The sequence below is a fragment of the Apteryx mantelli genome, chromosome 4, assembly GCF_036417845.1.
Source record: "Apteryx mantelli isolate bAptMan1 chromosome 4, bAptMan1.hap1, whole genome shotgun sequence".
NCBI classification, from domain to species: Eukaryota; Metazoa; Chordata; class Aves; order Apterygiformes; family Apterygidae; genus Apteryx; species Apteryx mantelli.
This window is the reverse complement of record NC_089981.1, coordinates 22,270,419-22,284,427: the sequence shown is the minus strand read 5'-3', so window position 1 is coordinate 22,284,427 and position 14,009 is coordinate 22,270,419. Positions and strand designations below refer to the sequence as shown.

Below are 14,009 nucleotides of genomic sequence, written 5' to 3'. Positions count from 1 at the left end.
CCCCAAAACCCGGCTGCTCCCACAGCCGGCACCGAGGTGGAAAGCCGCCACGCACCGCTTCTCCAGAAAGCAAAACTATGGTGCAACTTGTGGGAGCTGGAGGACCAAGGCTCAGGAGAGCAAGCCTCGTTCACCAGCCCTGCCCTCCGTGCCTCGTGGCACTGAACAACTCTCCTCGCCTCCCTACGGGCCACCTTCCCACCTGGAAAACAGGATATCCCTTCCCTCAGCCTGCATCTGTCTTATCATTTTGACTGCAGGCTCCCGGAGCTAAGCGAGGAGATGGCTGGCTGGTGCTTTTAAAGGCTTGCTCCAGTAGAGAATTAATCAAGATGAAAAACAGGTTTCTTGCATGAAGCATCTTGCCAGTCTCAGCACAAATCAACACAGACATAGGCATCAATTAATTAAAAAACAAATCAGTAAAAGTAAAATGAGCTGGTTTTGCACATAGCCTGAGCAGTTCACCCTCACAAACCACTCTAATTTTGTTAATTTATAAACTGCAAAGCCAGAGACTGATTATTTCCCTTCATTTCCTCTGCAAAACCATAAGGACACTGGACATACCTGGTGCAAGCTTTGAGCCCAGGACACAAGGCTAACAACTCCCGTGCCACCCGTTTCAGCAACTTGGGATGAGTTCTCATTTTTCCATTTCTTAATTTCCCTGTCTCTAAGAACAGAGATACGAGAGCCATGATGGAGCTGCTTCTCCTGCTCTTCCTCCCTCCCCTTCCTGGAAGGTGCAACTCTGTCCCCAGACAGGACAACTCCTTTCCTAGGATGTTAAGACAGTCCCAAACAAGCAGATCTGTCCTTAGTCCCAGTTTCTAATTCACTGTTCACTTTTCCTACTGTACCAACCAGCTCTGCCTCCAGTCCCTGCCCGAACACCAGCCAGACCTGTTGGCAAAGGAGCCCAAAGGCGATCCATATATTCTGTATGGCCCCTGTCAGCACGCAGAAATGCATATACACAGAATGACACATTAAATGGTACAAAGAAAAACTGGATACAACTCTGTAAACACTACGTTGAAATCGTGTCAGTCAGATAATCGTTACTGAACAACGGTGCTCGTGGTATTGCAGGAGCCTAACAGGCCGGTTTGGCGCCCTGACTGTAAAGCACACACATCCGAAGGCCCAGCGCAGTTCACTGTTACTGCTCTCTGCATGTGGAATGAGGAGGAATCAGGTAATACTTACATAAACCAAGAAAAACAAACCTTGGAAGAACTGTGTCTCTGGGCCATTAGGTCCACAAGGATGACAGAAGGGGTAGGTGGATTACAGCTTACGCATAAGCTTTTGTTAATGGCCGAGTCTAAAATCACAACCTGGAGCCCTGTGATTTCAGTTCAGCTCTGCTTCCCATCCGCTCTCCCCCTCCCCGATGGCACCTGCACGTTCCTGTCCTGTGGCCAACACCGATTGATTCCTGCACACAAGAAAGAAATCACTGGGCAGCCTCACTAGCAGAGGTTCAATTTATATTGATTTTGGTGGCACACTACCACGTGCATTGTAACTACTCTGCTCACGCTGCCTTGAAAGGCAGGCTGGGAACAGGACTCTCCAGAGTCTCCAGCCCAAACCCCAGCCCTGGCCCTGGCCAAGGAGGGACGGCGCTGGAACGATGTCAGAAGAAGTCCAGGCAATAGATAGAGACCACAAAAGGATTGGACCTCAAAGCCAGATTCGTAGCTACGTTATCCCTTATATCCTCTCTCAGGAAAGCTCATTCGTTCACAAGGCTTCAGTTATCGTCTCTGTGCCGTAGCCTCAGGAACCAGCTTCTGCAGCCGTGACCCACCTCCCTGCTGCCTGCGGCCCAGCCTGCCTGACACCTCCCGTTAGCCGCCTCAGGCCCCACAGCTCGCTCCTGACCTTCTTAAACCCCATCGGCTCAAAGCTTCCTCTTTTGCTCTTGCAGCTGCTGTTCACCTTTGGCGTCTCCTCTTCCAGGGCACGGTGTTTTTCCAGACCCCACTGCTTCTTTCCCTGTTACACCTCCAAAGCTCACCCTCCATCGTGCACTGCTGGGTGCAATGCCTCAAGACCTGAATTATCTGTCAGTTGACACCAATGGGCTTTTTGTTACCACTTTGGATCAAGCCTTTAGTCCATTTTGAAAAATGCTTTCTCTTTCTGCTCCATAATTTCACCCTCCCGATCACACATAAAACACATCGCTCCCCTTCGGGTCACTCAAAACACAGCCACCAACTCGCCTCCTCACCGGTTGTTACCTCCTTTAATCACTGCCCTGGCTCCGCTCTGCTAATGCTTCTTGAGATTGTCTCTGAAACCCTACATAACTATTCCACCCTCCCAGTGAAATAACCCATTTTGCATTAACCTCAGTTAAGAAGTGATCCACAAAATAAAAAAATTCCTGCTAGAAACTTTTGCTAAAATTTACCCTATAAATGCAGAGTGTATTAGCTACCCCTGTTCTGCAGCGAGGGGGGTGCGGCAGTGCGCACAAGCATGCACGTCCGAGAGAACTCACGCTCTTTCCTAACAGTTCCAGTGAACAAAATACCTAAGATCAAATATTCCTAGAAGAGTGGGAACTTTGCATGGGCTATTAACATTGCTCCACACACTAGCACTCTAATAAACCACGAGTGATCCATTTACTAATATATCCCAAATGGTTAACATTTTAATGTCATGTACGTGCAGAGACCACCAGACGGGAACATTAATGCAAATTGTCCAGCACTGTCTGCCCCTTCCTTCAGCAACCTACCTGGAGAGCAATCCCTTCTTTTTTCTCGGTCTTTTCCCCTCCAGTGCACACATAATACCTTTGCTGCTACTGTCTGGTTATGTTTGGACCAGCAATGCAGGGTTTGTAAAAAAAAAACATACCTCTTCCAAAGACTTAGACTGCCAGAAACATGACCTTGTTTGACTTGAGGGTGAACCAAAGTTCAGGGCCAGGCTGGCTGCTTCTGCTAGGAGAAAGACCCGGTGACGGAGTCTTTGATTTGTCTGCTTCAGTATATTCATTTTGCATGAATATAAATGACTAAAAGTGCAGAGCAAAAGGGAAGGGGGGATACGATTTCCAAGCCGTCAGCATGTGTGTGGCTGTCACAGGGGACCAATGCTGCCATAGGGCTGCATCTCTGCTCAGACAGCAAACAGCCTTGTCTGAACACGAGCGGGGGACTTCGGGCGCGCTCTGGCCGAGCGCTGTATGGTCTCCTCTCTGTATTCTTAGAGCAAGACTCCATCCACGGGCCAAGCCACAGAGACATCTGGTCACTGAGGGTCACTGCGTGCCAACCCCCTTTCTGACTGCCCCCGCCAAGCTTGGCGTGAAGGGCCTAACATTCACTTGCCACAGATGAAAAGAAAGGATTCAAAATCCAGATAAAGACAGCAGAAAATTCAAGGCTGTAACTCTTAGCTTGAATCATTAAAAATATAGTTAAAGTCAAAACAAGCAGCAGTCACAGGCTTGCTCCCTACACCTTGCTCTCTCCTGGAAATTCTCTTGATGCACATGTGAAGCATGTGCAGGCTTCAAGAAACAGGTCTAAGTTCTTCAAAAGATGAGTCAGACTTGAACCCCTAATTCCCCATCAAAAAGCAAGACATGTCAAAGCAGCCCACTAAAAATAAGAAGATAATTCAAACAGTGGGACAGTCGGTCCTACTCGGGGCAGCCACTACAGTATTCTCCCACTCAGGCTCTGGAGCCTCCAGTACGACCACAGTGTAAGCTGAGAATCTCTCAAGAAGCTTTTATAAATATATATATATATATATATATATACACACACACGAGTCTGTATGACAACAGTCAACCAAAACAGAGTGTGCTTCAATGAAACCTCAACTTAGCACTTACTGAAGAAGACCCCCAAGTGTTTGTTTAGGTCCCGCTCAAACACTATTCCTCCCTTTTATTTCCAGGGTCCCTGGTCTTCCACCAGCAATTTCAATATCTGATGACCTTCACTGGAAAGCGGTTGAGCTATGGATTGCATAGGCAGAAGCAGAAAGCCAGATGTTCTAGAGATTTCCGCACCTATCTGAACTTAAAGATCTTTTGGTATTCACAGCCATGCACATAACTGCGTTAAAGATTTACTCGTGCCTCCAACAGAACTTTGAAAAATATTGCAGTCAGAAGCAATTCCACCTATACAGCAGACTTTGGGTTTTTTTTTCATTTTCTTTCTTTTTCCTTTATAAATAAGGAAATTTGCATGAAAAAAAGCATCTTCAATCCTTAATAGCTCATCTCCTTCTGCTTACATGCCACCTGAAGTCATGATCTTTGGTTTATGGCATAATTAGTTGCTATGGAAATAACATAATCATAGACATAGAGAAAATATTTGGGGTATGATTTGCAATACTCTTTATTTAAGCCCATGCACAAGTTACTTGTGCAGAAACCTCACTGCTTTTTACGTGCTCTCACCTGCATGAAGTTTTCCTCACTTCTGCCTGTGCTTTCAAACACACTGGTAGGGCTAAGTACGCTCCTCAGACTGAAGGCATTTGCTCACTCATATTTGAGCATCTGCATGTTCAAACAGTAATGAGAATACACATGGCTGCAGAAGAGCTGGCTCCAAGTCAGACTCATCAAAAAACTCTTGTAAAAAATTATTTTGGATTGGGCCCAATTGCGTTTTGTCATCCTGTTCCTTGCTACTGATGTTTTTTGTCTGATAGTGGAAGCTGCAAGTAAGGAGATCCCCTGTTTCCCCAACAATTTCTGTTTCTTTTTATGCCCTGGACAGAGAAGATTTTTGCTTCAGATGAGGGATAAGCAGAGCCAATCACTGAACTCTTGAGAAGCAGAAACCTTGTTCCTCTGCCAACGTCCCCAGTAATAAAGAGTGAAGGAACAGAAAAGAAGAACATGTCTGACACCCTGTACAAGATGAGTTGTGGTCCAAAGAAAATCTTTGTCAAGACCTATCTTTGCGGTGTCAGCAGGTCTTAGCAGCACGAAGGCAATTTATGTGCTAGTTTTCTCAAAATCAGGTTGCATTCTCTAACCTGAGAGATCAGCTGATGTTCAAAGAAATACTGCTTCAAACATACACCCTGTACACATGATCCTTCTGTCAAGCACAAAGCAATCAGTCAGACAAAGAAATCTTTAAACTATCCACAGTTCTGAGTGTTTGTGAAAACAGGTATTTTACAGCAGAAGCAAACAAAACAAAACAATGACTTATAAAAATTCAAGCGTTAGCACTCCCTAATTAGTGTCTGCTTTTGTAAATCTTCATGGTCCAGAACCGGAACAGGGAGTCCAGAACGGATTCTGGTTTTGTCTTGCACCCTTAAAAACAGGGCTAAGGTTTTTCAAGCCTAAGAGCATGAAGCGAAGTTCCTATAACCATATTTCAGCTACATTTCCAAAGCAACGAATGCCCAGCACCATTCACTGACCTCACTGGCACCTGAGCGCTCAGCACTTTTGAGAAGCAGAGCACGGAGGGCCTGTTTCAGCAAGGTACTCAAGCACAATTTTCACTGCTCTGAGACTGTTCATGTACTTAAATAATAAGAACATACTTAAAGGCTTTTCTGAGTGGGATTGTATGTAGGCAAGAGCAACTCAGTGTTTTAAAAGCTGCAGATTGAGCTAGACTCTGTACAGAGCTGCCCTACCAGAAGGGATTACACCCGGACCCCCCGTTTGCGGCTGGTGCTTCTCAGCTCTGCTAACAGAGCTGCACGGGAGGCGCCTTCAGCCAAAACAAGCAAGGTTAGTTCAGGTGGTTTGAGGAGCAGGTCCTTTTTCAGCTGCAACGGGGTAAGGCGCTCTCCTGCCAGCAGCTCGGTCCACAGGCCTGAGCAAGCCCAGCGAGACCTGAGGGCAGGCAGCAGCAGTGATCTCCAGCACGGGCACTGCTGGGTCTGCAAGACGAGCTCCCTTCATAGCCAAAAGACCCCAATTTCTCCTAAGCTGAAGATAAACAAACTTCTGTTTCCAAAAAAGGACTGAAAATAAAATCCCCAAGGGAACTATAGTTTCCTTTTCATCTTGGGTTCCCCCCTGCCATTTGAAAGATAACAACTTCTTAGGACAAGCAAAAAGACATCTTTTTTTTTTTGATGTGGAAGTCCTATCATGTCAGCTGAAGAAGACAACTGGCTTTCTTCTAATGCAAGTTGTACTGGAGAGAGCTTAAAATTAAACCTGAAATATTAAAAAAGTATGCAGCAAATTAAAATAGTATTTGAAAAGGAATAATAAACAAAAACACAAGGTGACGACTAAATATTAATAGTAAAATGGAGTGGACCTGTGCAAGGAAAATGCAACTGGCCATATTTATATATTATGTTATCAGCTATTATCCCTCTTTCTTGATGTTGTAAAGGGCTTATATCATCCCCCATCCTAACAGTAAAACAGCAGTCGATCTCTTATCACAGAAAACTCTGTAACCATTCAAGCAAAAGAGACAGGAACTTCTGCTATCAAAAAAATTCTTGGTATTGGTAGGAGCACAAGCTCCGGCTTTCCGCTTTGCCACTCTGAGCGTTCATAACACCGAACACTCGGGTATAACTTCAGGAGTGCTATCAGCAGACATACTTTCAAATATATTTTTGAACAGGTAACACATACAGGTAAATGATTTAAAACAACAGCCTCAGATTTACGCTCATGGAAGACAGATTAGCGAGTATAATAGTGATAATACTTGGAATAAAAAAATCTGTGTTGCAAGAAATAGTACCGCCTGCACTGAAAACCATACATCTGTAGGTACTAGCTCATATCACCACAGTCTGACTTTTTTTATATCTCACTGTCAAAACCTGTAAATAATCTCATTTCCCTCAGGAAGGGTATGTCCCACAGGAAGAAGGGGCACGCGTAGCTTAAGGCAGCACAGATGTGATGCCCTTTTTGCAAAACACACGTGAAGTCAGTTATCAAAGATAAGCTGTCTAAAACAAATGCTAGAAGCATCCCCTATTTATTAAGGCACTTCAGAGTATTTACCTTTAATCATGGGACTTGGTTTGAAGAGAACTAAGCATGTGCCCTTGGCGTTTTAATAAAAAAGGATGAAAGATATTTAGGGTCTGAATTTAGATGCTCTGAGTCTGAGGCACTGCAAGGTACCTGTCCAGACTTTTAAAGCTGGTCTCCTGTTCTGTGCATCGTCTGAAATCCTGGCTTTGGACAAATTTGAGCCTAAATTTCACCTGCGTTTTTGTGCTCAGTGTTTCCTATTGGTTTGCCTAGGCTTTGAGACTTTCCTAACCTGTAAGAAGCCCTCGGCTCAGGAACCCTGCAAAATTTAATCCTCCTAAATCTAAGCCGTCGCATACATGAAACTGCTAAAAAATGCCAGGTCAACTTCCCCTGCTGCTGCCTGGCCTCTAGGCAGCTTGTTTACTGCGCCGTATTTGTGAGGATTTCTATGAAGCAGATTTATGTTTAAAAAAAAATAAAATGTTTTCTGTATCAGATCGCTAAGAACCAACTGAAGGATGACTGGGAGTGTTTTATTATATATACTGCCTGCTGGTTTTCAGGCATGGCAGGGACCAGAGAAAGAAGAGCCAGGCCTCCCGATTTCCTTCTTCTGCAGCGCCAACGCTCTCCTGTTTGCAGACAGGATTTCTTATTTGATGCGGAAAGAGGACACCTTAGAAACTTTATTTATTTTACATGTTTCCAGGTATCTGAAGACCAGATTAAGTTTCCACATAGCAATGGTATTGCTAATAATACTTCTCTAAAATGGTGCATAATTATGAGCCTATTAAACTTGAATTAGGATATTTTATAGGCTTTTATGAGTGTCACCCAAACCTGTATTTAAGGGTAAGCTGTGCTCTTAATTTCTATTTGTTAATATTCACTCATTTTTGAGATCAGTATGAATTACTATGAAGTTACAGCTGAATATAGCCTGTGCAAAGAGATTCACTATGGTAAAAGCTAGATACTATTTCTTAAAAAATGTGAAGACCACAGGTGGGGGTTTTGAAGACCGAGCTGGGGGACACCTCCCTGCTCCTGCAGCCCCATGCTTGCCCCCAAATAACCACAGGAAGAACCTCAGCAGGAACACCCCCCCTCCAGGCAAGTCAAAACCCAAACCACCACCTGAACGATAAAGAACCGAAACCGGGAAAACACGAGCACTAGCGGCTCGCGCCCCCCCCGGCTCGGCCCAGCGAGGGTGCCCGTGTCCCCACTCCCACGTGCCGCCCCACAAGAGCAGGGCTCACGCCGCTGCCGGATGCTGCGTCTGGCGATCCGATGGCAGCTATTAGCCGTGCCGGGAACGCCGGCAAAATCCTTGCCGGGCCCAAGCTGCTCCTCCAGGAGCAAGCTTGGCGAGGAAGGAAAGCCAGCCAAAGCTGGCCTTGGCGAGACAGAGGTGCAGATCCGATCCTCCGCCTGGAGCTAGCCACCACTCCCGCAACCCGGGGTGCCTGCAGCTGGAAGCTGATGTACGACCGCCTCAGACGAGGGGAATTTATCATCGTTATTTTAGCGTGAGAGCAGCTCGTTGATTGCCGCCTGACAACTCCAGCGCTAATGAGATGATAACGGGTCTGCTGCACGCTGCTAGGCTCCACATCTGTGGCGGCGGCACCATCAGCTGAACGAATCCACACTTAAAAGCTCTTTGGTCTTTTTAATCCTAAGCTCCAAATCACAAAATCCACGTAACAAAACCCGCAGATCAGAGGAGTTAGGCAAGAGGCTCCCCTTTGCCCGGCCCTGGGGACAGCCTGGTCTCCGCTGCTTACCGAAGCTCGAGCACAGGCAGGCTTGGCCTCAGAAGCAACCTCTCTTCTTCTTAGCGTCCCAGTGGGTGCCCGCAACAAGACAGCGGGCGCGAGCTCAGCCTGGCCCGGCTCCCTCGCGGCTGCCTTCCCCGGCAGGGCGCCGGGGCGATGCCGCCGGCCGCCACCCCCCGCTCCTGCCACACCGCGGGCAGCGGTCGCCCGCCTTGTCGAAGAGGTGACGGCAAGATGGGCGGCCGCTGCCTATCAGATGGGTGCGCGGAGCCCGCGTGCTGTTTCGCAGCCGCGTTTGCAAAATTTTCAAGGCTCTCTGCTACATAATTGACTACGATAGCAGGCAGTGGCGGCGCCCTGGGCTCCCGAGCAGCAGCAAGGGCGAACGGCCGGAAAGCTGACGCGTGCGGGCTGGAGGCACCGAAAGCCCCACAGAGCGAGGGACGGGGAAGCGCGATCCGAATGGGATCGCAGCAGGCCACAAAGGCCGTGGCCGCTAGCCCGGGAGCCTCGCAGGACTACTTCCCCCCAGTTTGAACTTAACTCAGAGGAACTGACTCGCACAACTTTGCCGTGATTTAAGCTTAGTTTCTGAGCACGCTGGGCTCTGCCAGGAGAGCAACTCCAGCGAGAGCCGCGCTTTAGTCTGCCTTCGCTAGGAAGCCACACGAAACCCTGCGATGAAGCAGGGCAGCCCAAGTGCGGCACACAGAGCTTAAGAGCAAAACACTCTGGCAATAGTGTTCGTGCAATTAGGGGACCTCAAAGATGATTTTTTGTTATTACACTCTAAACAAAAAAAACCTCTTTCCATGTTGACGTTAATTTCTATAACACAGCTTTAAAAACAAAACAAACCAAAAAATCAATAGACTGCACCCAGGATGGCAATGCCTCAAAATTAGAAGCAGCATGTTGGCATTTTTCCCAGGAAAAAAAAAATATATATATATTTATACCTGTACATAGAGACACTTTTCAGGTTTTGCAAGACCAGCGAAGCTCAGGGGTTTCTTGCCACCTCCAAGCCAGAGCCAGGTTCTCGGCGCACGCTGAAGCGCAGGGGAGAGGCTCCTCTTTGCAGCGCACGGACATTCGGGCGCGAGGAGGAGCTGCTCACCCAAACTACTTGTTTGTACGTTGGAAGTAGCAAGTAACAGCCGTCTCAAATCCACGCTACTGAAACCCTCCCAGTCCCACAGGTATTTAAGGCAAAGGGCAGCAGGGGAAGGGGCAGCAGAGTATAGCTCGGACTTCCCTGTTAACAGGGGAGGTCTGGTTTCCCTTTCGGGCTCGCTCCCATACAGGTTTCTCCCCACCCTGTCCCCCGCAGCGGCTGAAGAAGGATTTGCCGGACAAGAGTGATAGGAAGCAGGACACGACTGGTCCTTCCGGAGCATCTTCTGTATTTCCAAGCCAGAGCCCTTCACTGAGGGCAGCTTCTCATCCCCAGCAACTGTGAATAAATCCCCATACTAGCAGCAGACTCTCCTGTGGGCCCAGGTTAAGGGTCCAGGTCCTAGTCTGAAATCCTCCACCAAACCTACAGGGATCAGGTTGGCAGCTCTGCTTGAACCAGCAAGAACTGCGAGTCAGTTCTTGCAGAAACAGGGCAGAAGAGAGATTCGGTTCCACACGTAGCATTACATACTCTTAAAGAGGCATCTGAATGCTGTCCAAAAATTAATTACGAGGCTTGACAAGCTCTGACAATCAGCTAACGAGACTGCTTGATGGCTACGATTTTAAATAAGGATCTTTCAAGGGGGAAACTCTGGACCAGGCGGTGCTACCGCCATGACAGCCCGAGCTGTTGTGAACGTGCGGCACGGACAAGCTAGCCCCACGGGCTTCCTGCCGCAACAGCAAGGGTGGAAAGCACCCGGGGGGACAGCGCGCCGGGCACCCCAAAAATCCACCACCTCCCGACTGCCCCCTGTGCCCTGGGAAGAGCCCTCCTCCCGGGACCCGCAGGTTTGGAGGGAGCCTCGCAAACCTGCTCCCGCGGGATCCGCCACCAGCAGCCCCCAAGGCTGCTGCTCCTGCCCCGCTTCTGCGGTTCTTCCCTCCCCGCAAAGGGGAGCAGAGGCGACGGCGCAGGGATTGCCGGGTGCTAAACACCGCGAGAGGCGCGACGGCAAGGAAATGAACACTTTGCAGTGATCCTGGCAACAGCTTCCGGGATCGAAGGAGAAGAAACAACTTATTAGAGAATAAACAAACTTAGAAACTGTGTTTGTTAGGCAAACTTTTAACATAGCCAATTGTTTTATATGTAACAAGGACTAATGTCACCATTTGGAGATCATCTATGAGATGACTGGGTTCTATATCATCTTTATGAAAAAGGATGAGGAAATACCTTAACCTGCAAAGACTGGTTTTGATGGAGGCTGGGTGCCCGTTTCCCTTCTGCACCTCTGACGGGCCCCGTCTCGTCACGAGGGCGTTGCAAACACAAAAACGTCATTTCAAGCAGTCACTTTACAATTTGACATTCTTTTCCGATTGGATTACCTACTTTGGTCGGCATTTTCTCCACCCTGACTGGATGACTTTTAATGTTTTTAATATTTATTTTAAAATTTTCCTGGGGGGTTGGGAGGGGACTGGACGTTGGGCAGAGCTGGAACCTGCCAGCTCAGGCTGCTTCTGTAGTAACAGGCCCTGAATCTCTACCCAGATGGGTGCATTGAAGTGCTGTGCACTTAAACTAGACGTGCTTTTAACACCATATGCTAACTAGCCATCGGATTTTGCAATGAATTCCCGAGGCTCGTGCTCCTCGGTCACGATTCAGACATATAAGCAAGATCCTCAGCCCCTGCAGAGCAACTTAGCTACAAGGAAATCAAAAGACCTACGTGGGTTTACACCAAGTGAGACCGCAGCCGACCATCTTAAAATTGCCCAGGCTTCAGCTCAGGCAAACACCACTGCTGAAGTATTTTTCCCCCGTGTATATGTTGCCTTTTTCATTCCTGTTGCTGCCGTGGAAAATACCTGCGGGAGGTCTGCCACCGGATCTGAAGAACACAGAGGCAAATTTTTGAGAGACCTTTTCATTTCAGTATCATTTCAAGCCGCCTCCGTGCAGGAGACGTGAAATAGGTAAGCATCGGGCACCTGCAGCAACTTTCCTGGCTGCTGCCCTTTTACACTGAGCTCGTACAGTTAGAGGAACTCCGTCTGCCTCCCGCCGTGCCCAGTGAGAGGATCAGACCTGGCCTTTGCCTGGAATTGCAAATTGCTGCAAATGGAAACGGAGGTCTTCCACATTTCTTGTCAGCTTGGCCCCGGCCTAATACAGTTCAGTAGCAGACAGCACTCGCTATAAACAAGGGAAGATGCACAGAAATTGGGAAATACAGTTTGGACAGGTGGAGACAAGTGAAAAATAGCGAGAGACTCTGCCATGCCACGGGGAGCATTTTAGCTTTGCTGAAAGAAACCACACCGTCAGTACCAAAAGGAGCTGCTGGCCACAGAGCAGGAGCCAGGAATTTCTTTGGATTTGGATATGCAATACCGAGCAGCCTCGTGTTTCCTAAACATACGCCTTTTTTCCCACCATGGTAACCACATCATTCCCACAACGCTGATGCAAAACGACAGCGTGGGCAATGAAGTGCCATTTGACCAAGGCCTGAGCAAATTGCTTCTCCTTTTCTGCCCCTTGCAGCAACATCTCCCTGGCCTCAGAGGCACTGCAGTCTGCTGAGTGTCTCGTTTGCATTGGCACCATCCTGCTCTGAGACCTAGCAAAGAAGTAGCAAAGTATTTCATACCCCAAAATCCAGATTTGGGGTGCTCTCGGCTACTTCCGAGGCCAGCAGAGAGCCCGCCCCGGCCCGCTCCCCCTCCCTTTGCCGACAGCCTCCCTCTCCGGGCACTCGAGCAGGCGCACGAGGGAGAAACACGCTGGTTTTCAGCCACGACGACAAGTTCCCACAAAGGAAGCGCTTGCTTTTTATAACTGACAGGTATCTAGACCAAAATGGTGCAAGCAAACACCTTTGAGAGCAACCACCCAAACGTCAATAATCAAGTTTAGAGGCTCCAAAAGTTATTGCAGAAGGAGTCAATGATTTCGTCCATAGCGTGTGTGTGGAAGCACACCGCAGCCGAGGCAGGCGCTGCAGTACAAGCCACGCTTGCTAACAAGCTAGCATCGCAAAAGGCCAAAGGAAAGCTCTGCCACAGGGATACAACAAAATATAAGTATGTGCTAGGCAGCTTGTGTTAGCAGATGTTATAGCAAGTAAAGTATATATGAAATATATATCAATAAATGTACCCTTCAGCTCCTCTTTTTTTTCCCTTTTTGTTACTGACACTTATATTATAAATCAATATGTTCTTGGCTCTCAGAAAGATCTTGTTCCATCTACTTTATGAAGACATACTTAATAAATCATATCTGACAGCATAAATCGTATCTTACCACAAATGAGACTTAGAGGAACTGTTCTCCAAATGTAGTTGATTAGCATATGCAATAAAGAGGCCACAATTTACATTACAATTCACACCTGTAACATTTTAGCAGGCATGATAGCAAACTAAGAACAGCAGACAGACTCACTTAATGCATCTTCACACACCTTAAAAAACAAACAAACAAACAAACAACCTTTCCCTAATTCTCACTAACATTCTTCCAGAGAGATGCAAAAGCTCAGAGCATTAATAGCCTCACAGTGCTAGAGCCATATTTCTTATCGCAAAGGTAAGAAACGCACTTCAGCTGATTTCACAAGCATATTCCGCATCTCAGCAGTATATTCCAGCTTTCAGAGTAAACTGCCAAGGCTAATTTCTGACCGGGGAACGAAAGGATGCACTGACAACTGAGAGATCTGCATCCTACTGCCACTTCTGCTACACCTTTTACTAAAGCATTTATGCAAAATGCGGTGCAATGTTCCTGTGCTTGTTTGGATTTTGGACCTAAGCTGGATCTGTTTCAATCTCTTCAGACCTCAGTCTCTAAAACTGAAGCAGAAATGGCCAAACCATTGTGGAGGGTGTAATTAAGCTCTAACTATGACAATTCATGTCAAAATCAGGCTAGTTCCACTTTAAATTGCTAGTTTAGATTTAAGAAGCCCTGGAAGAACTAAAGAGCAAACTGTTCCTTCGCTTCCTTCCTCCAGGCCCCTTCGCCTCCTCACTCCCAAATGCTCCTCCGACAGACTCCCGAGCTCGCTGCCTCAGTACTTCTGCTAACCTGAAAATTACTC

The 14,009-nt window shown here is 47.5% G+C and overlaps 1 protein-coding gene across 11 annotated transcripts in view; it reads right to left on the bottom strand.

Annotated features, from left to right (window-relative positions):
* TSPAN4 (tetraspanin 4) overlaps positions 1-14,009 on the bottom strand; it is a 448,984-nt gene that overhangs the window by 202,719 nt on the left and 232,256 nt on the right. The gene's annotated exons all lie outside the window — the stretch shown is intronic.